The sequence below is a fragment of the Oxyura jamaicensis genome, chromosome 1 (genome assembly GCF_011077185.1).
Source record: "Oxyura jamaicensis isolate SHBP4307 breed ruddy duck chromosome 1, BPBGC_Ojam_1.0, whole genome shotgun sequence".
Lineage (NCBI taxonomy): Eukaryota > Metazoa > Chordata > Aves > Anseriformes > Anatidae > Oxyura > Oxyura jamaicensis.
The window spans coordinates 91450732-91473529 of NC_048893.1; the positions used below are offsets into that span (position 1 = coordinate 91450732).

The 22798-nt window shown below is 39.8% G+C and overlaps 1 protein-coding gene across 3 annotated transcripts in view; it reads left to right on the top strand.

Moving 5' to 3' along the window:
• The window catches only part of NECTIN3 (nectin cell adhesion molecule 3), a 63885-nt gene that overhangs the window by 1491 nt on the left and 39596 nt on the right, over positions 1 to 22798 (top strand). The gene's annotated exons all lie outside the window — the stretch shown is intronic.

Sequence of the window (22798 nt, forward strand, 5' to 3'; positions counted from 1 at the left end):
GACCGATAACACCTGAGAACGTCTGCTAGAAGTTTTGAAGTATAATCTAAGCACAAAAGGGGGAAATATTACAGTACAAATGACTCCTACACTGTGAGGTCAGGAGCAGGGGAAAAGAGTTTTTGGGCAGTATCTTAGTGCTTAGTTAACTCTTCTCCTGCCCCTGAAATTTCCCACAATTGTTTTCCTTGTCTCTGGAACTGTTAAAGATCAGTGTGTGTGTGAGGAGAAATACATACACAATGGCTGTAGCTTTTAATAATGTTGGTGTCATCTCATCTAATCACGCTCAGAACGTATTTATGTGTTGACAGTACACAAGACTGCTGATTACTTTTCATCACCATTTTTCCTGCTGGTTGGTCAGTGCTGATAGTGCTAGCAAAAGCTGAAAACAGCGCCACCAGAAAACCTGAGCAGAAGAGAGCCTCCAATGTAAAATAAACCTTTGCTCAATCATTTTTGACTGACAGCTAGAAATGATGATTTATTTGATCTGTAATTCCTCTAAGAAATATTACCCCAAAAAGGCTGAAGTGGGAACGAAGAGAAAATGTATGTGAAATCTGAAGTAACAGCAACTGTTGGATTTTTTTGAATCAAGACAGAGCTGCGTTAATAAATACTGGTCTCCTCAGTAAAATGGGGCTATCAAGTTCAGCTGATGTGTACAATTAATTGTAACAGTTACTTCTTTATCTAACACCACTCGATGCAATGAAGTACATACTAAGCTCATACGATCAGAATTAGTGTAGCTTGGAAGTAGGGGAAATGCATGACATGCGTAGCAAACATTACCTTAACACTTGATCCATGAAATAGCATATATATTGTCATGTATTTTTCAGCAGTGCTGAGTAGGTGGACGGAATGATGAATTGGTCATAATTTCAGTACACAATTAGTTTTCATAACCATGTGGTTTTCGGAGTGTGAGCATGAATTAAAGAGAAAACAGGCAGAATTTTAAGGTGACTAGAAAGGAACAGCGTACGCTGTTTTTCAGTGACTTTGTTGAGGGGAAAATGTATCTTGCAATTTGAGTTGTTGGTTATGCTTTTCTTTTTTATAAAACAAGAAGAGAAGAAGCATTTCTGGGACATACCCTTTTAAATTCAGAGGGATAGAACCAGTATACTAAAGCGGTCTGCAGTACAGAACCCCAGCGTGTAGTGGAGCTACATGGGTTGGGTTATAAAGGTGTGAAAACCTATACAAATATGAGTATGTGGTGTACCATATACAGAAGTGATGTTGTGAATAAAGCTAAGGAAGTTGCTGTGTAACTATTGACCAGTCTAGTTGACTGGGAGTTTTGTTAGGACTTTCAAGCTAAGTCATGACAAAAATATGAGGTCAAACAAACAAGGTTACTACGTGGGGGAAGAGGAAGTACAGCCGTGCACTGAAAAGACAATACAAGCTTTTTATGTCCAGGGAGGAAAAAGGACAGTGATAATGGCTTAGGAATTCCTGTCTGAATATGCATTTTCAGAAGATGGTAGGGAGATGAATGCCCTTAGAAAAGGCTTTAGGAGACCCAATGAGCTGATAGTAAGAGTAGGAATACTGTAGAGGGGATTTGAATACTTGAGGAGAGTGAAATACTGGTGTGTTACGTAGTTGGTACAGCAGTATGTGCAGCATCTGTGTGGGGAAATGGAGCAACGGCACTGGAAGACATAACAGTAACCTCTGACAGAGGAAGAGTTAAACATGGATTGTTTGTTAATCAGCAAAAAATGAAACCAGAGGTTTGTCCAGCTCAGACTGCAGTTTAACTCGAAATAATAAATAGTCTACAGTTTTGGAACAGTTCTTCATTCTGTTTCGTTGCGGTAGGTCTCTTGTGTTTAAGATCACTGTTAAACTGTGGTTCTCATGTAAAATAAATACAGGGTAACTACAATGTTAGCATCTACATTTAATAAAATATATTGTATAGGCTTGTTCTTGACTGCTATTTAAATACTAGACAAGACTTTTTTTTAACATGCAGTGTAATGTGTAAGTAAAAATGGTTGAATTGCTGTAGTGGATGGAAGTGGTTTTAAAACTTGCATGGGGAGGGTGAAAGCAGGTGGTAGGTTTTATATTAATCAGTGTTAATTGGCATCCTTATGTTTCATTCATACTAAATTTCATGATTGCTGTAACATTTTGGCTTCTGGTGTGCAAGAACACCTGTAGACATATGGAAGTGAAATATGTTACCTTGAGGTGCTGAGATCTGAATGCTTTAGGTATTATAAAAAATTGTGATGACGTGTTAGCCACTTAAGCTATGTAATGATGGAGCTGTTCCTTGATCTAAACAATGTGTTTCTCTCTTTATTGCTGCCTTAAATAACATAATCTTATGTCATGGGATGTGAATATTTTATCTTGAGCAAAAAAGGACTCAGGCAGGATTTATTTTTTTGTACTACTGCAGTGCCATGTCTTTTTCAGATATATGATCGTTGTAGATTTTTTCACCCCTTAATGTAGTATGGCTCCCAGGATGATACTAGAAAGCAGGACTGTTCTACAGCAGGAGAAGCAAAAGTGTGCTGTCTCTGCAGAGCATCTAAATCAGCTGATTACCTTTTAGATGCTGATAGTTAAAGCTTTCAAGGTATGCAACATCACGGATGTAAATGCATCTGCTGGGAAAAGGAGCTGGGGATACGCTCTATCAGCCGGTCATGTGTGGGACTGACGAGGAACATTTCTAGGGTCTGTTGAAAAGCTCAGTTAGGAGCCCTACCATCTCAAGTTTAAGTCTCAGTGTTTTGAAACCAAGTCAGTAGTGAATGAAAACAAGGCAGTATACCTGCTGCACCAACTGGTGTGAATTAATCTTACTGATTGCTGACAGCTTGCTGTCCCATTTTAGGCTGTGGAAGTAGTCCTCACCTCTGTCTTGGGACTGAGGGCAATTTTGGGTTTCTCCTGTGTGGAGACACGGTTCTGCACCACCATCTGTAGAACAACTAGGCAAGTCGGCAGTGAAGCGAGGGAGCTCATGTCAGTTGTGTTGCATGCAGTTGTTGTCCTGGTACACTACTTCTCAAAGATGAGCTCTTTCATAGCTCCATATTTGTCATGTGATGTGTTGTTTACAGCTCTGCATGGACATATTGCGTGGAATCAGGGCTACTTATATGGTTGCTTCTGATGACCACTAAATTTAGTAGCATATAGATACTAATTCAGAAGCTCTTGTGAGGAGTCTTCTTAGGAACTATCAAAGGATACTTTACTGGCTGTATTTTCCTAAATACACTTGAAAAATAGCTGTAGATGCAGTTACTTAATTGCTGTTACTTATTTCATTATGTCATGTATTTTTTTTTCTTGAGGGTGAAGAGGGATTGTCTTTTTATTTTTTAGGATTAGTTTAGATAAACCTGTTTTTAAAGGTGCTAATTTGGAGGACAGTGGCATTCACTACCTCAGAGACCATAACCATTGGAAATGAAATAGTATATCTTCATTCAGAGAATGCATTTCATGCCTAAAGCAGTAATTCATCATTGATCAAACTTTAACAATCCATTTACTGCTTAACAGTCATGCTCTCGACTCCTTCTTAGAAAGCCAAAAGTTGTGTAGAAAAGAGTACCAGTAAGTCTGGTAAGAAATCCCAGAAATAGTTAAAAAGGAGAAGGTGGGAAAAGCTGAACATAACGAAAATGGAAGGGAATAGTTGAACCATTTAAAAAGCAAAATAAGCAGTTAAAGATAACAAGGAGGAAAGTGATTGTTTCCAGTCTATAAATGAAGGAGAGATGAAAAAGTTCTTGGTTAAGAGCTCGTCTTACCCACCTGGATGCGTGGGGGGGGCGTAATCCCAAGTGTGAAAGAGCTGCTTAAAATGTGGTATAAGACTCCAGAGGGGACTTATGGCCAGTATTTACCTTGACTTTGGGAAAGCAAGGACACGGGTTGCTATATGACTTAGTACTCAGTCTTGTGTTAAAGAGTTTCAAGGCATAGCACAATAAGTTCAGTCATAGTTTAAAAACAAAACTTTGTCATGCTATCAAACAGATGAGTACTTCAAGTGATTGTTCTCCATCTCATTCCTTTCAGCTAATTACCTGTAAGACTCGGGACTGTTTCAAATATCAACTGATAAATAAGTCTGTCAATGAGTTACTAGCCGAACAAAAATATCGGAAAGAATAAAGTACTTCTGAAGAGCCGAAACCTGGGCCTCTGTCTTCTGTCCTTCTACCCGTGTCTTCCTGAGTGTGGGAAACTAATCTGATCAAGTTGTACATATGCAAGATAGCAAAAAGGTCACTATGAGTTCAGGTACTGACAAGTAATAAGCTTCCAGACTCACCTCTTTAATCACTTTTGTGTTCTTCTGTTCAATATTTTTGTGCTTTTTGAGCTTTCTCAAGTATTTTTATGGAAGTAAAAGGCATTTAAATATTGCAGTACATGAAATTAAATAGCATGGCTTTGCCTCGGCCACATGAAACCCAGTCAAATGTAGTTCGTCTAGAGCTGAGCCGAGTATTAGAATTACTTGCAGCAGTAGATGGTTCTTGCTGCTTATTTTTGTTCTTCCTATATCAGATTTTCTTTTAAGATATGGAGATGATAATTTTCCTCTTTTCAATGAGTCTGTTACTAAAAAAAGACCGTTTTTAGGCTTGTGCTCAGTATCTCCTTGTGGTTAGTTTAAACTGACAGGGCATTTTCCTGAAGTGACTGTTCTATATGCCTAGCATGTTAACAGTATCACTGCAATGTAGTAGCAAGTGCAGAATTTAAAGTGATCCCAGTTGCAATCTCTGGCCAGGAAAGGTACTGAAAGGAAAATAAAGGCTAGTCAAATAGGTTTCAATGTTGGATGTGCGTAAAGATGAGTGGAGGCCAAGAGCTGAAGTAGTGAACTTACTGCTTTCTGACCTGTTGTCTTCATTAGCCTCGAGTTAGAGGATTGCAAACTAGAGCCTGGCTTAAGTTTTAAATCTTGTTCCATGTGGGTGATCTTAATCTACTTCTGTTGCTGCTTTAATTGGAATACAATGTTGCATGTGATTAAGCTGGAAAACAATTATTGCTGAGACAAGTGTTATTCTGTCATCCTATTGGATGAATGGCTGCTGGAGGTACAACTTGGAAAAACTGAGGTTATTTTTCATGGTAACTGGTTTTCCTTGATTTCTCTTCAGTGTATGTCATCTGGTGGAACACTACTTGCCTTAATCAAGTATAAGGTAAATGGCATCAAATGCAAGAAACTCATGATAACAGATGAACTGACTTTGGACTTCGGTTAATCTGTTTCTTTTTTTCAGTTATTTAAATAAGACTTCCTCATATGGCCCTTTAATTTCTCCTACCTTCCTATTGGCTTTTGCAATGATAAAAAAAATGCCTAATTGACTGTGCTAAACATGATTGCTAGAGGTCAGTGAAGCCAGGAAAGACTTGCTAGGCTTAATTCCATGTCTGAACATGGTTGTGATGGTTCATTTTTGTACTACAAAAACTGACCCAACAGCTGTTCTCCACTGTTGCCACTTCCATGCTTTAAACACTTCAGTGCACTTCTGACTTCCTAAGGTAGACTTTTCTGAAAAAGGAACAATATTGTTGTTACTTTATTAAGGTACTGTAGCATTTTAGCATTTATCTCTAGAGCTAAAGAAAACAAATATGGGAATTGAATGGTTGTAAACATACCATTAATCACTTCTTACAAGATTGGAGCACATGCTGTTGCAATGTGGTGTTGGTAGCTGAGGTGGCATAAAACAGCCTGCTTCTGGTAGCTAGGAAGTGTTATATACTAATTTGTTCTGGATATCCTTGTACAGGAAGGAGCGTACTAAGTTTAGGTCGCACATTCTGTATAGCTGTGTTTCAGTATTTGGAGCTTGTCTATGACAACTTGAGGTCACTGGCTGTAAAACAGGTTTTTGACTATAGTGAAATGTCTTGATTATTGAAGTTGACATGTCAGCAATTTTGCATAAACATCTAATAGCGTACACTACCTCCTGACAAATGTGCATGTGCTCAGGTGTAGAAGAAATTTTATGTAAGCTTCAGATAAGATCATATAAGAATACTGCTGAGAGTATTCTAAAGAGGTGAGAACTGTAGGACTCTATGGAAATATTAACACAAGTTCTCTTGGTTGATAAATTTTGAGAGCTAGTCTGCTGCTATGTTTCCTGAGATGCAGGAGGCACAGTTCAGGTGTGTTCATCTGCTGTGGCTGAAAATAAGTAATGTAAAGTGAGAAAAAGGAGTTATATTGTCTGCACAATTTGAGGCTGGTTTGACAAGGTCCTGAATTGATTTCTGTGAATTCATAGGATGTGACTATTGGCAAAGAAACAACAGTGTTACTTAGTATAACAGTAGTAAGGCTTCAACAGTCTTTCAGCAAGATTTCTGAAAATGTCCTTGTAGCCAAACTGATGAGATATGGTTTAAGTAATGGCCTAAATTGAGTTAATAAAAGCGGTGTGTGCAGCTGGCCTTAGAAGGTTGGGATCAGCTATCCAAAATCCAGCTGAAGGCTTGTTACTGGTAGGTTTCTTCAGGGATATGTACTGCGGCTGTCTGTCTTCACACCAACCGTTCATGCAAATTAGTAATAAACTGCCATTAAGCTTGTGGATGGTAATGTATTGGGAGGGGTAGTGGATATTCTGGAGGCTAGGGCTAATGGAGTAAGAGGTCTGCAGGCTTAAACCTCAAGAAATGCAATGAAGGCAAATACCATATCATTCTGGAGCAGAATGACCCCATGCAGCAGCAGGGATGTGGTGTGAGCTGGAGAAAACACAAGCCTTTACAGGAGGGAAGCTAGGGGTCCTAATGGGTCAGCAGTGCTCCTTTGTGGGATAAAAGGTGAAAGCATGGCCACACAGTTCTCGGGAATGCAAATTGCTGTCTGCAGTGGCTTAGAGGGTGAGAGGAAACGAAGATTGGACCTCCTTAGAGGTCCCTAGAGAAAGGGGAAGAGGAACAGACAAAAGCTGCATCAAGGGAAATTCCAGTCGTGTTAAGAATGCTTTTTTTCTACAAGGCGGATGAAACACAGAAACATGTTGTAGAGTTTCTGTCCTTGAAGACATTCAGAACTAGATGATGATATGACCATGAGTAATGTGATCTGATTTCCAAGTTGGTCCCGCTTTAGGTTGGTGATATGGTTGGATACCCTACAGAAGTCCCTTCCAGGTGAAATGAGCCTTATCTTTTGAGCCTGGGTGCACAGGAGCTAGTGTAGCTAGTAGTTCTAAATTTCTTCCACATCTAGCAACTACTTAGATGTTTCAAGCTTAAAAGTGAATTCTATTTCTTCTGAAATAAGGTTGTCCTGTACAGTGGTTTGACTTGTAGATTAAGAATGATTAATTTAGGAAGAATTTTAGTAAGTTCAGTACATAGCCAGTGAGACCAGTCTCTTATAGCACACAGCTGTGAGTAATGCTGGTAGCGTGACAGATGGAAAACGGATTTAGGCAGTAAATACAGCAGCTATTATAAGGTGTTCTTGTGCTTGGTTATCAGTAACTGACTTGCTGTCCTGATGCATAGCCTTAGAAAAAAAGGGTTAACTTGCTGGAATGACTGGCAATGCTGCCCTCCACTGCAGTGTCAGCAATGCAGGGAGCAGCACACATCCCTGTAACTTGGTAATGTGACTGAAAATTCATCAGATCTTGCAATCGACAGCTGAGATTTAGTCATCGTATTTCATGATTTGCTGCTGACAAAATGTGGTCACTCTGCATTGCATGGTATGGCAACAGTTGTTAATTATTGACAGATACCATTCCAACTGTACAAGTAAATGGAAATGCGAAGCTAATGCTTAGCCGCCTTCCTGGACTTGTGACTTTGTTGCTATCTGTACTTCAAATTACAACATAACTGAGGTTTACAGAAGAAGAAGTTCCTAGAATAGATGTTACATGCCTAATAGCTGAGAAAGGACAGGACCCTGTATAGAAAGGGAAGGACTGGAAGAGTAGCCTTCTGCTTAAGGGAATTGGAGCTTTCCTGGGGATTGAGCGTTTCATCCCTTCATTTAGAGATGTTGCACACGAGTGTTCCTCAGAAGTCTTTTTAGCAGTTCGGTAATCTGTGTAGGAGGTATACTTCTTAGGACAGGGAGTGCTGAATGCTTGAAGCTGTTGCTGTATGCTTACAAGAACACTGTTTCTTCCTTAAAATCTGTTTGACAAAAAAGGTGCCTGGGTGCTTATCTTAAATTCAGAATTCTTGTCGGTAACTTTTTTTTGCTAGCTTATGCTGAAGCTTTCTGTAAGGACTGTGCACTCCGTCAACACCAAATGCTGCTGGCGGTCTCCAGGTGTCCATGTTGCCATCTCCATTAGTATTGGCTAGGCCTGTCAGCATAGTGGGAACTTGACTGACCTTCACAGATATGTCAACTGAAAGGTGTTGTGACAGCTTTTTTCATGTTTAAGGAAGCTTATTAACTTACTGTCTGCTAGCTGGGGTTTGTCCTCATGGAGTTGTAACTGAAACTGTGGTCTTAGCAGTTTTAATCATCAGATGGAAGACATGAAAATTGCTTAGTGGTTTCATTGTGTGTTTGCACTTTGTTCTATGCATCTTAATAGTCTCCTGTTGTGTGTAAAAGACCTACTGTCCTTGGAAAGAAAAGGGAGGTAATAGTTACCAGAGAGTTTACTCTGGGTCTTTGAGGCATCCCATCTGCTGACCTGATGTGAAGTCTTCAGAGGTTTTCCCTTTGGATCCAGGTTGTAGTGGAGAGAATGAGTGATCTTGAAGTGACTACTCTTTACAGATATCCTTGTAGCCACCAAGGATGGTAGCCCCAGTCATTTTCAAGAGTGACTAAACTGCTCTGGGGGCAAGGGTGAAGGATGGAAGTGCAGATACCACAAACTAGTTGCCTTTCCGAGTGAAGGAAAAAGACTTGGGTTAACAGTGAATGCATCTAGTAGGTCAGCACCTGGCTGCATGGCTGGTGTTGCAGTTTAGGCTTTGACTTGTCTGACCGCTGTTTTCCTTAAGGAACAAGGACTGAGGTAGAGATAAGGCCTATCTGAGAGATTAAGGTGGGAGTTTCTTTTCCCACAGATTTCCTAACTTCTGAGAAGGGCTTTAAACTAAGTATGTTGGAATACTCTTACACTTCTCTGCAAGTCAAAGTGAAACCATAAGGAATAATTAACAAGTGTCTAAAGGGGACATGATGCTTTTTGACTCGAGTTGTCAAGGCAGCACAAATGAGAATCCTATCCCTACTGCCTATGTGCAAGTGCATCCAGCATGGAAAACAAACAGGCTGAATTGCACATCCGTGCTGAAAGAGTATTGTGGTGTCACACAAACCATCCAGGAGATGCTTGGGATATGCTCAAGTTAATTTGTTGTTGGAGGTCAACGTGGACTGACTATGCAAGATTCTGTACTTACATACACGAAGAACTGACTGTAACAGTCAATGGCAGCCTTGACTTCAGTGATTCTGACACTTAGGTTTGAAATCCTGGGAGGACTAAACAGCCTTGATAGTCATAATCCTGGACTGTGGGAGAGATTATTTCACCTTATTCAGGAACCTGCTTGTCATGTTCTCATGGGGAAACTGCTCTAGTGAGCAAATGATCTGAGGACAGCTGACTGTCTTCAAGGGGGGAAAAAAACTGCAAACGACTAGAAATGGCTGTTGCGATGTGTTAGAAATCCATGCTGATTGTCAGACCTGCTGGAAGAACAGAGAACTCATGGCTGAGGCTCATCAAAATAAGCCAAGTCTGTGGAAGGTTCAAGCAGGAGGAACATGGAGGCAGTATCTGAGAGTGCAGGTGCAGAGCGAGGGGAGCTCAAGCTTGGTGCAGCTGGAATGACTAAAGGATGCTAAAGGCTGACAGAAGGGTTGCGATGACTATACTGACAACAGAAGAAAAAGTAAAGGTGTACTTGCTGGTCAATGGGGTTGGGGACCTCGTGAGGAAGGATATGGGGGTTGAAAAAAGCAAGATGTACAATACATCTTGGTTTAGTTTTTGCTGCTGAGTCGTGCTCTTTGGCCTCTTAGTTCCCTGAGTCTCCTAGTAGAGTTGTTGACATTTAGCAGTACCCACTGTAGAGGAAGATAATATTTAAGAGTACTTAAGTCATTGTGCGTATTTGAGACCATGGGCCAGAAAGTCTGCTTCTGAGGGTGCTCATTGAGTTGGCTTATGTCATTGTTTGCTGTTAGCTTTAAAAACTCATCAAAACGCATCAGGTTGTGGAGGTTCCTGGCAAGTGGAAAAAGTAATATCACATCTATCCTGAGGTAAGGAGAACCCGGGAAACTACAGTTTGATCAGTGTTGCCTCAGTCACTGTAGAGATTGCAGACCAAATTGTCCTCCAGGTCTTTTTTCAGCACATGATGGCTGAGAAGGTGGCTGGGAGTGGCTTGAAGGGTGGTATTCAGTTAAGCCATGTGCAGCTGGTGGCTTAATTGGTATTGGGGCAAATGTAATTTCATGTATTTTAAGACAGGATAGTGTGTTTACTGCAAACTTGTGGAAGATGCCAACCCAGAGTACCGTTTACAGTAGAAGGCAGGAGTGCTGCGTTGACGGACTTCAGTGTGCTGGAGGAACAGGCTGGCTGCAGCCTCATGGAGCTCAGCAATGGCAAGTGCCAAGTCCCACATCTGGACTGGAAAAACCATATGCAATAGCGTGGGCTGTGGTCCAGTGCTCTGAAAGGTAGCCTGGAAGGCACAGATGTGGGGCCCCAGGGAACAATAAATACAGGATGTGTCAGCACTGTGCCCCCACAGCAAAGCAAGACGACCATGTCCTGGGCTGTTGAGCGTGACTGCAAGTCAAGTGAAGTGATCCTTTGCCTCAGTTTGACACTGGAGCACAGTGCTTAGATGAGAACTCATGAGTATAGTGAAGGTGCTGAGGTACCAGAGTGAGCCCTGCGGCAGGCTGCAGTGCTCTCTGGCTGGAGCAAGAGTGTAGGAGGAGAGCCTGCAGCTGCCTGAGGGAAATGTGCCAAGAAAACTGAGCCAGGAGCTCCTCAGAGGTGCAGCACAATAAATATATGAGAAATATATGTAATATGGAGTGTGGGAAATTCCAGGTCAATGTAAGGAGGGGGGAAAAAAAGCCTCTCTGAGGGAGATGAGATACTGGAGAGGGTTCCCAAATTGGCTGAGGACTTTAATTCTATGGCAACATGCAAAACTTGACTGGATGAGGCTCCGTGCACGAGGATATGACTACTTTGAGCAGGACTAGGTGGCTTCCTGTGGTCATTTGTACCTATGTGTTATCATTACTCTCATATCAATATTACAGTTTATTTGACTTTGCCAGTGAAATACGTATTATGAAGAAACCTGTACCTAGGAGTTCTGTTGTGTCTGTGTTAACTTGTAGGTATCTTGTCTGGAAATGAAGACTACAACTTACTTGTGCCAGAGATGATTTGCTGAAGATACTCAAGATGCCATGGACTTGGTGCATGCATTTCATCTAGGAGATATTGATAAGTAGTGCTTCCTGGGACCTGGACATTTTGCGTGCCTTGGTCTGACAGGTTAAGTTTGCAATGGGTGTAGAACACGTTGGTGCAATTCATATTCTGAAATAAGACACTAGTTTCTTTCTTTATCTAGGAAGATGTGCTTTGCAGTTACCCTTGCTGTTACTGTAGCAGTGTGTTAGTTATAACTGTGGAGCAGGACAGTGTCTTTTTAGCTTACAATGAAAGGCAGCGAATAGCAATGATGAAGTCTTAGTGATGACTTCGCATTTCATTTTGGGTTCTGACTGCAGTTGCATTGTATTTCTGTGTAGGTAATGGCAAGTTTATTATATGGTAGTGCTGAGACAACAGCTGTATAATTTGGAAGGGAGGCTGTTGGACTTAAGTGTGTGTGCTAGAATAACAACCCGTTTCCACAAGTTCATGGCTATGTGCGGTAGGTTACAGTGCTAAGTCATTGATAACTTGCTGACTCTGCAATGAAGGAGGAGTGATGGGCTATAACTCTTCAGATGTGTGATACTTATTGCCACACCCCCTTCCTCCCATTTAAAAACAGGTTGACTTGTATTGTAATAATATCAAATTCCTTCTAAGGAGGAGAGGTTTGAACTCCCAAAGGAAGTGTGGTTCATGGTGGATCATATTGAAGGGCTTTGAGCATACTTTGGCTTTCAAACATCGATTCCCTAGGTGGCTAATACATGAAGTACAGTATTGTGGTTGACAACTCCAAATGCAGCCTTACTGATGTTGGCTAGAACACAGTTTATCTCTTCGGTGTATTATAGACTGGGACTTTGAATTATTGAAATATAATCACTATCTACTTAAACTTCATGTGACTTAGAGAACCTTCATTGTTCTCTAAGCAGTTTGGTAACATCCTCTATCTGGTACTGGTACTTCTTCATACTGACTACTGTTCTAATTTGGTCCCATTAGAGCTTGAAGTTTCCCTTTGTTTATCAGGCTGACTAGGGAAGACTTAATGTCTAACCTCTCTTTCTGTCTCTAATGCAGTTAGCAACTCAACAAAGATGCAGAGCAGAAGCACAGTGCTCCTTTCGACCTCCTGCTGTGTCTGTTAGCTAGCTATTTTTATGTATTTCAACAGGATGCCACATATGAGGACTTTAGCCTTTTCTTCCAGGCTGGTGTGTCAGGATGATTTACTCATGTTGTGTTTCAGAAGACTTTGAAGATCATTTGGAACTTCTTAAACCTTCCCATCAAAAGGTTTGAGTGGTAACTTGAGCAACTGCCTGTTGATATCCCTTGCTTTTCTTTAAGTATATTAACACCTATTCATTTGTTATTTGGGGATAAATACATGTAAAGAGGAATAGGAAGCATTTTGTGCTCCTGGGTGGAAGTGGTATATGTATCTGTAGTTATCTTGTATACTACTAGTAGTATTTGAAGGAGTAGGACTGAGGTGTTCTCCTCTAGTCCTGCTTTTGAGCCTGACCCAATTCCTGGAAAAGAGCACCTTGTCTTGTTTTTTTTTTTCTTTAAAGGGGATAAGGGACTGAGCGGTTTCTCTGTTTAAACTGAGAATTGGAATACTTGTTGCAGAACAACTTCCAGCTGCCTTATAGATCACTTCACTCATTAGTTCAACATGTGTTGTAAACATATGAAGGCTTAGTATTGGGGTAAACACAAGTATTTTAATTTGCAATGTGTTAACATGTGTAGAAGATCATAATTCAAGAGCATGTTAGCATCACTGTGTTTTACATGGTTTAAGTTGAAATTCCAGAGGAAGCTTTGAAGTTGCTAAGGCTTTGTAAACATTCTCTGTGAGTAGTTGGATGTAAAGCTTTAACCTTATAAAACTGGCTTTCTGAGACTGTCCTTGACAACTCAATTTGAATCATGAGGCTAACCTTTTTTTTATTTTTTCCTCTTGTGTCTTAGATTGCATTTAATTTTCTACTGTCTGTTGCTAAAGGTCTTCAGAGCATAGTAAGAAGCGGAGTATGCAGGGGCACTGTTTGCCCTATGTGGAGGTAGTGCTAGCTTGTGCTTTAGCTCTAGTTACATGTGGAGAAAACAGCATTGTGAAATCAGAATAATGGCTGAGACATATGGACCTTTGAAATATTAGTGCAGGAGCTAGGATCAAGCTATGTTGATGTTGAACTGAGTTGAATATATACTTAGCGTTGCACTGAAGTAAAAGAGCACTTGCTAATACTTGTTCTTCCTTCCCATGATTGAAGTTTGCATATAACGGACAGAGGGGTTACATTTGGTTTTGTAAATGTAATTGCTGCTTCTGTTTTGGAATTAAGACTGGAGCTTAGTTTTGGTCTGGTTGCAGATAGAACAAATCAATGTTCAGAAGCTAATAGCTATATTTTGAAGAGAATGTGTGAGCAGCCACAGTGGGGCTAATATATCAGTGGTGTGGGAGAAAGCTAGGAACATGTCATTGCACAATTGTTTTTGTAATGTTACCGGTTTTCTTCTGGAATCTGGTTGAGTTGACCTCTTGATTCAAATGGTTGGGCCCTTGGAACCCTAGTAAAATTTGGGGTGTGGAGGAGATAAACAAGGACTAGCTAGCTAATATCCTCCAAGGAGAGGCGAAGAGGGCTGGGCCTGTTTAGCTTAGAACAGAAGACAAAAAGATATCTTATGAATGTGTATAAATATCTGAAGGGAGGGTGCTGTGATGGTGGGGCCAGACTTTTTTTCAGAGGTGCTCAGTGACAAGATAAGAGGCAATGGGCACAAACAGCAACACAGGAAGCTCCAGCTTAATATGAGGAAACACCTTCCTTACTGTGAAGGTGATGGAGCACTGGAACAGGTTGCCTAGAGAGACTGTGGAGGCTCTGGAGATGTTCAACACCTGCCTGGATGTGATGATGTATAATGTGTTACAAGTGACCCTGCTTGGCCAGGGAGATGGAGTGCATGATCTCCAGAAGTCCCTTCCGACCTCAATCACTCTGATTCTGTTACTCTGTAATGCAGAAGATGGCCAAGAGAATTACTCTTGCTTTAGCCCAAGACTGTTATATTGCTATTCCTAACATTCCAGACTGTCTTCTGATAGGCTTTTCCTTGCCAGTGGTGCTGTTGCAGTAAAAACTGAACAAGGTTTTAAGAATTGCTCTTCAAAGATAGAAGTGTTATACTTAGTTTCCTTTCCTTCTTGGTTTTATTTCAAAAAAGGAAATATTTTACCTAAAAGGGAAAGTTGAGCTGAGTTAGTCAACCTAAAGGTTATAGAAGGTAACATTCCCTGTTTCTGTTCCTCATTACCTACTTCTCCCCAGAAATGTGGTATACAAACTAGCATTCTTTTTGAGCTGGGGATTGTGACGAGGCAGGTGATCCTGAAGGAGGAATAGGCGATGATACTAGCTCTCTGATTTTAAGTACAGTTTTCTTGTAAGGACTTGGCTAAGAATTCCAGTTGGAATCTGATGTTGAAGCATTTTGAGCTACGTGAGTCGGTTCTGTTCCTTGGTTGTGATCTTTTCTTGACACAGTAATTTGATTGTGTTCTCTGCTGAAGACGCACACTGACTGCTTCCTAGTAATTTAAGAATATATTTTTATAAAGCCTCAAGTAGTGGTTTGAGAGTTGCTTTCTGTTGTGTCCTTAACTGATTTCATTTTCTAGCAAAGCAAATCGGAAAATGCTACCAGACTGGGTGGCTGTGCTATTGCTGTCTCGGTTGCATTGCCACTTGTAAGTGACTTATGGGGAGAACCCAACTCAGAAGGATAATTCGGGAAGAAATCAAGTTATTTGGTAGGGTGAGCTCTCAAAGGCACCTGATAAGCACTGATGCAGGAGGGGGAAGGGGTAGAAGAATTATAGTATTCATTCTGATGCCAGCTGAAATTAAACTGAGGTAATCATGTTTAGCCTGACCTTAAAACTCTTCTGTGGGAAGTTGTGCTGACATAGCCACTTGCTACCACCGAAATGGGATGTTCTTGTTCTGCCCCGCTCTTGATTGGAACTCTTCTTTGCTGCTCCATGCATGAGCACTGAAGCAGGATACACCCAGAAGCTGACTAACTTGCTGATGTGGGGGAAAACTTGTTTGTTTTTCTGTTTTTTTATGATGTTTGGCTCTATTTTCTTGTGAAAATAGTTGACAGCTGGGACAAAATAAGTGTCTGGGAAGTGGCAATGCGGTCCCTCTTCCTTACAAGTTAGTGGTGGACAGCTAAGTAGGCCACAGTTCTATAAAGGATAACAAAAATGGATTGCTGTTGTAATTAGACATGTATGACTATTCCCTATAGAAGATTTCTAAAACTTCGGTTTATTTCAGTGAATAACAAAGTTGGTCATGTGGAGACAAAGCTCTGTTTTCATAGCGTGAGTGCTTTGCTACAATAAGAAGGTCACTGTTTTTGTGACCCTATCTCTTTTTCAACTAATGAGAATATGGATTAAGAACTGCCAGTGAACTGCTTCTGTTATCATGGCAACATTTGATAGTCCAAAGTTCTGTTTAAAAAAAAAAAAAAAAAACACAACAAAAAGCAAGTTTAAAAGATTTTTCTATTTCATCTTTAAAGTGCTTTTGACTAGTGAAATAATGTTATGTGCCTTGTGGTTTTAAATCAGATTCTTGGAACAGTCTAAAACTGGGGAGTGAGTGAACCCAATGTGAATGTTATTGTAAGAAGAAAATGTTGATTGTTTAAACCAAGGTGAAACTTCAGTCTTTACTTCAAAATAAACAAATGGAACTAGCTTGGACTGAGATGCATTTGCAATACCAGGTCTCAAAATCTGGTCTCAATTTAAACTGTAGTAATGCAAAAGATGATTGGAAGGATGAAGAGATACATACAGTTCATTTGAAGAAAGGTGTGTCAACTCACAGGGCCAAAAAACCTTCCCCTGGAAGGTATTTCAGTGGAGGTATTGGAACAAGCTGCTTATGCTTTCCATCCCTGCATCCACAAAGGAGTTGGGTCTGTAGCTCTAACTGAGATACTACTTGATCTTGAGACATCTTGGAGCAAGTGTAGAGCCAAGAGTACCCAATGACTGCTTTAAGCTCTCTATGCTGGTAAAATGGGAAATAGAGAGGGACTGTACCAGTTCGAGAAACTGTTGGTATTTACATGCAACTAATGTAGCTGTCTATGAAACAAGCTGAGATGTGTAGTAGTGTGTTTACAAATAGAAGGGAAAATAGGTGTGCTAAGTTGTAGGCCAATTAGGAGGTATATTCATCTGTTTAACTGAAAAACATTCAACTGTAAATGAGAAGTTTTTGTTTACGTACAGAAGTTTTAAGTTTTTAGTTAAACTTTACTGGTAGTTTTAGAGGCCGGGTAGTGTTGTGTTAGTCTTTGATGTGAAGTATGGCTGGGATGGATCAAATCACTGTGATCAAAACATCAGTTAGTGTGCAGGGATTTAATAAAATGGAAATACCATGAAGGTATTAGAGATAGTAATGTCAGACTGCATATGAAACAGTACTGGATAGTCTTTTGCTGATGAAAACAAGATGAATCCTTGGTCTGTGCAGTCTGAGCAGTAGTGTGAATGGCCTCATTGAAGGATGAGAATAGAGCCAACGTCTGGCTAGCAAGAGTCTAGCTGACTGGTATAGGCAAGGAGTTCTAAAACATCTGCCCAAACTGAATGACATAGTTAAGTTCAAAGGTTTAAAAATAATAGGATTGGGTGTCACTCCACAATGTGTTAACCGAGTAATTACTGTAACTCACCAGTAGAAGATGGCTGGTAATGTCAACTACCTTCAGACAACTTCTAAGCAAGCAAACAGAAAAGATGGATCTGCAACTGCTTTATTAAATATAAATGAAAATCTATGATAAGTTCTTGATGGTGTTTTTGGCCTGAGAGTTTAAAAGTAAATTTACACACTTAAGTGAATACAAACTGTTTCCCTCATAGAAGTTGAAAATTATGGTAAACAAGGATTCCAGTATTCTGTGTGCCAAGGTCTCCTATTTCAAGAAGAGGATGGTTGAGTTTTATTAAAACAATGTATCTCAAGTGGATATCTTGGATCAATTAAGGAGAATAATAATGTGGTCGTAAAGTCTCTTGTGCGTTATAAACTTATAAAAGCAGATTTTGAAGTAGATTTGTGACTTAGTTATTAGCTATTGTTCAACTATAGTCTTTGAGCAGAACAAGCTCTTGAATGGAAATGTTTGTCAGATAGTTCTGCAAATGGAAGATATGGCTTTTACTCGGTTTTAGGAGGGACAGAGTAGGTGCATGGGTGTGAATGTTACAGGATGGAGCTAAGCTATTTAATTGATTTTCCTGAAAAGCCTGGGTGTAGAAGGAACTGAAACAGAGCAGATTAGTCCATTCTGATAAGCTTTGCTAAGTCATGATTTACATTACCTTTACCTGTGCTGTTTGGAAAAACAGCCTACTCACATGGAACAAACCCTATAGTCTAAGCATAACATTTTAAACTTGAGGATCTTGTAGATGGCTTCAGTAAACCACTTTCAATATGCATGCTTTCTTTTAATTCTTTCTGGAAACATTTAAGGGGAACAAAAAGAACCCATGAGAGTTTGAAGTGCTCTCCTTGGCAATGATGTGTGTAAAACTGTCCTTTAAACGAACTAGAATTGAGGAACAGGTGACTTCAGTGGGAGTCAGAAGTGTACAGAAATCCTTGAGGCAGCAACAAGTGTGAGCACTTGTAGTTAACACAAGTTGCTTGTTAGGCAATAGAACCTCGTCAACTAAAAGCTCATGACTTTACTACCTTTGGTTAATCCAACTAGTGATTTCTTATAGTATGTGTTAGCTAAGTACAGCTAAATGTACAAAAAGCCTTGTATCAGAACATGAACTTAAGAGATCTTTCGGGGCACAACTTAACTTTTTATTTCAATAATTACTAAAAGGTGTTTAACTTCTGGCAGTGTCTGGCTAATGCCTTGAATGGTTCTAGGATAGAGGTGGCAGTACAATCAGAACTTAATGCAAAAGCAAGAAGTGTATTTGAAGGTGATTTTGCCTTCAAACACCCAACTGCAGGAGCTGCAGAACAATGAGCTTCAGAAAAGGCTATTGTAGACTACATAAGCTGTGTTCTGAAAATAATGTGAGCTTCTTTGGTTTGAATGTGGGGAGGAAGTAGTGGGAAGGAGAGTACTGTTGGCAAGAGAGTGTAGACCTGCCATCAGTCATAAAAACACTGACAAGTGGAGGTGAGGTAAACCAGAACTCTATTGAATAACAAGGACAGAATCTATGTTGAACTTTTTTACCCACTACTACTTGTCTTTCAGTACTAAGCATTAAAGGTGTATCCACATTATCATAAATGGATCAGTACTGCTTTATGGAACCAGGTAGGAAGTGAAGAAAGGTGTTTGATGTATGGACTTGTAGTTAAGTCATCCACAGTCACTGCCTTTAGAAAAGTTCTGCATGATATAGCTTAATGTTTCCAAACAGCAGTGCTTTCTAAAAGCTACTGTAAGAATTTAAATCTCAGCAATTAGCTGAATAGAAGTGTACCATTGCTTGATGGAACTATCAGTGGTTCAAGTACAGAATTGCCTGTATGTAACGTCCTCCTTCCCATGAAGTAATTCAAGTCTTGCTTTCTTATGTGAGTTACTTAGTTTGGAGCAAGAAATTTCACACAGCTATGGCTTGTCTGTTTTGCTCTGCTCTGACCTAGTACTTGAGGCTTAGCACAATGATTAAATACTTTTAATGTTGTGACAGTTTTTGAGTGAGGTTGAAGACATGCAGTGCAACTATATGCTTTGTTTATGCAGTAGTAGTTACTAGATATGTTCCGAAAAGCATGCAAAATTGAATCTTAGGTTGCTGGTTGGTAACTAATGAAACCTTGTGTTATAAGGGAAGAGAGCCTGTTGGCCTACTCAGTATTCTCAGTTGTGAAAACATGGCCTGTGGCAAAAATGATTGCGTTGATATCTTGATTGTAAGATGAATGGTTACAGTTGAAGTGACAATGAGCATTTGCAGTGATAGTAGAATACTGTGGTGTTTGCTAATATATATGGAAATAGGCAGGAAAGACTTGGTATTAGATGGCCCTTGAGCATTGTGTTAAGGAGAATCTGGAAAAAGAAAGTCTCAGGTGTCTCATGTGAAATCTCTATCAATGGAAACACTGAAAATGACCAGACATGTGAGTAAGTGGATTGAAATTGACCTTGCTTTAATTGAATAAATGACTTTCAGAGGTCCCATCAAGCCTAAATTATTCTATAAAGAGTAACAATGTTCAGCAACAACTAAAAGAACTTTCAACTTTATTTTTATCCTAAATCCAAAATAGAGCATCATATCAGCAACTCTGAAGAGCATTATCCCAGCCCAAACCAGGACAACGTGTCTTTCATGATTGCCTGATGCTGGTGTTTTGATCTCTTAAAGTTCTGTTTAGTACATGCTCTGTTCGTGTGCTTGTTTTGGGTTGCTTTGGGAGATGAATTATGGCTTAAGTCTCATGCCAAACCTGAGAAATTTGTAATGAATACAAATAATGAGCAAGTAACCTTTCAATAAGGTTAATAGCAGCTGTATAATGGAAGATATATCGGCAGCAAGCCGTTTGCTGTTCTTGAAGAGCTCCTAGTGTGAAAAGACTGACTGAATCCTGAAATGTTCTGGTTGCTACTCAAAGGTCGTTTCAAAGTCTACTTAAAGACAGTAGTGCTTCGGAAGTGATACTGATCATGTAGTTGATGGACTTGTATATGCTGTTTGATAAAACAAAGCTGCACAAATTCCCAAAACTTGATAGCTAGAAAGAATAACCAGTTCTGAGTTTGAGATTGAAAGGTGAGGTGCCCAAGAAAGGCCTGAGTGGTGAGGAGAAAATAATGAACTGATGGAATATCAGGACAGAGTAGTTGATATTTGCATGAGTCTGTAGCTTTTGGTTTTAATGTGCCTGTATAAGAATCTGCATGCTTATGAGTAATGTGTACGAGCACTTGGAACTGCAAATGTTCTTGTTTTGTGAGATAGTATAGAAAAGTAGGGCAGATGTTTGCTCCTAGTCTTGGTGTAAGTTAATGGTTGCAGTTGATGAGTGCTTTCTTAATCATTGCTGCTTCTAATTATTCTGGGTGCTGGCAGCTTCTTCAGGACTTTTTTCCCCCCTACATAGTTTGCTTTTCTAAATATGAGGAGTGCAGCTGCTAGTTCTACCAGACTTCTCGTGAGCCTTGCTATATACTTTAGGGAGGCTCTTCAGAGTCTGTGTTAAACACAGCCAATACCATGCACTTAGCAAAAGCTACGACGGATCATTCTGCTAATCCTTTGCTAACAGATTCAATTTTCTCTGTGTACCTCCTGCCCCTTATTTTTACTTTGATGCAAACGATGTGTAATTGCAAGTTAAATGACTAACATAAATGAGCTGATCTTGTCTTCTGATACATTCAAATTCTGAAGAAAAGATAAATTTGTGAAACATGGTTTAATGTTCTGTTGGCTGTACTTCCTGTATTGGAAAAGGCAAAAGAAGAATAAAATGTAGCTGATGAATGTTATAGCTGCAGCAGGTATATTTGAGGCCTCTTTACTCCAGCCTGCAAATTTTTAAAAGTAGCAACAACCAAGTTCGACTGCTGAAAATATCCATACAGTCCACATAAGCAATATCACAATGGTCTCATGGCATGAATGAGCTGTTAAACGTATCCTATAGTGAAAAAGATTTGATTTTTCACAACTGAAGAAAACAGGAATACCAGTTAGTTGAGTATCGAATTCCTTAATGTGCTTTTGTCATGTTTATGTAGCTAATGCCTATAACTATTAGAATTGGACTTGTCTTTCCTTTTTGACCTAATTTGAGGGAAACAAATAACTTTATGCTATGAAGTAGAATGACTTTCCTATTCAGTTTGTTGCCTTCCCAGAATTCAAAGCTGCTGTTGTGTAAGAGTGTAGGGCTTTTCTGAACCTAGTAGTTGGTTGCAGTTCATATAGCTGATCATTATATCAATGTTTGGTACAGATTAAGACTGTGTATAGGCCTAACATTCTGAATTGGTGCCTTCTGAACAGAGGTCACTTTGTCTATGACACTAGAGAACATGTACACTGTACACTGAAACACAGTACATGGTATAATTGAAGGCGTGTCACAGAAATAAAACTTGTGAGCCTTAATTTTATGTGAAGTAGAATGCAATAGTTAGCTTTTCTAAGGAACACTCCACCTTAGGCTTAAATGTAGCAATGGCAAGTGGAGACTAAACTTGGGCAGAACTTGGCTTGTTTCAATCAAGTGTTTAGTTAGCTGCCTTATTTTTAGAGTCTCTCTCAATGCATATTAGTTGTAGAAGTGTGAAGAGGCTAGCACTTTCTTTGACTACACGTTTTGTTGTTGTTCTCTTGCCTTTTTCCCCTTACAAGCCCCTACTGGCCTATCAGCCGTCTTGGTATGAAGTTCTCGTTAGTTGGATTTATTTGTGCTACTTAGTGTTTTCATACTGCTGCCATTAGTCAGGAGTTACGTGCAGACTAAATTTTCATCTGAATCTGTACTTGTTTAAGTGACTTCATTGACTTAGTTATGGTGTGAGCACTGAAAAATCAATTGATGGGAAATGTAAAGCTTTCAACAAGGGACGCATGTAAAGGTATATAGATACTTTTTTCCTGAAGACATTTTTTCTTTCTCTGGAGACTATCTGTCCAAGAATATGATTCATGTCTCCAGTTGAATGAACTCTTCATGTATGTGAAAGCTGTGCTACTAAAGTTTGGACTGAAGTCTTGATCCCAGGTGAATTTTATAAGTAACAACTCAGGTACCAATTAGACAACTGAAGAGAAAATCAGCAGTTAAAATAGTAGCTTGAAAACTTGAGCACAGTAAAAATAAATGCAGCGTGCATTAAGACCTTGATTTTTTTCTTTCATTGTGTTTAACTGGAGAATGAAGGACTCAAGTTATTGGAACATCTGTTTTGCACCAGATGATGTGAACTTGTGGTTTAATGAACAGGTACAAACAGCTTGGTCTAGTGGATTTCCTGCCTTGAAAGGAGGTAGTGCAAAATGCTGACCTCCGAGTAAGACTTCTACTGTGGAAAATATTTTAGGTCTTGAACAGAAGTAAATTGAATCTGAAGTGAATGGTAAACATCCCTACTCTTGCATTTTTTACTGTTACTACAGAGGAAAGGTACAGTATGAAGAGACAGCAGTGTAGTCTAGCAGGAAGTTTATTTGATGGTATGTCTTCACTGGAAACGAGGGTGTTGAAGCTGAATTTGAGTTC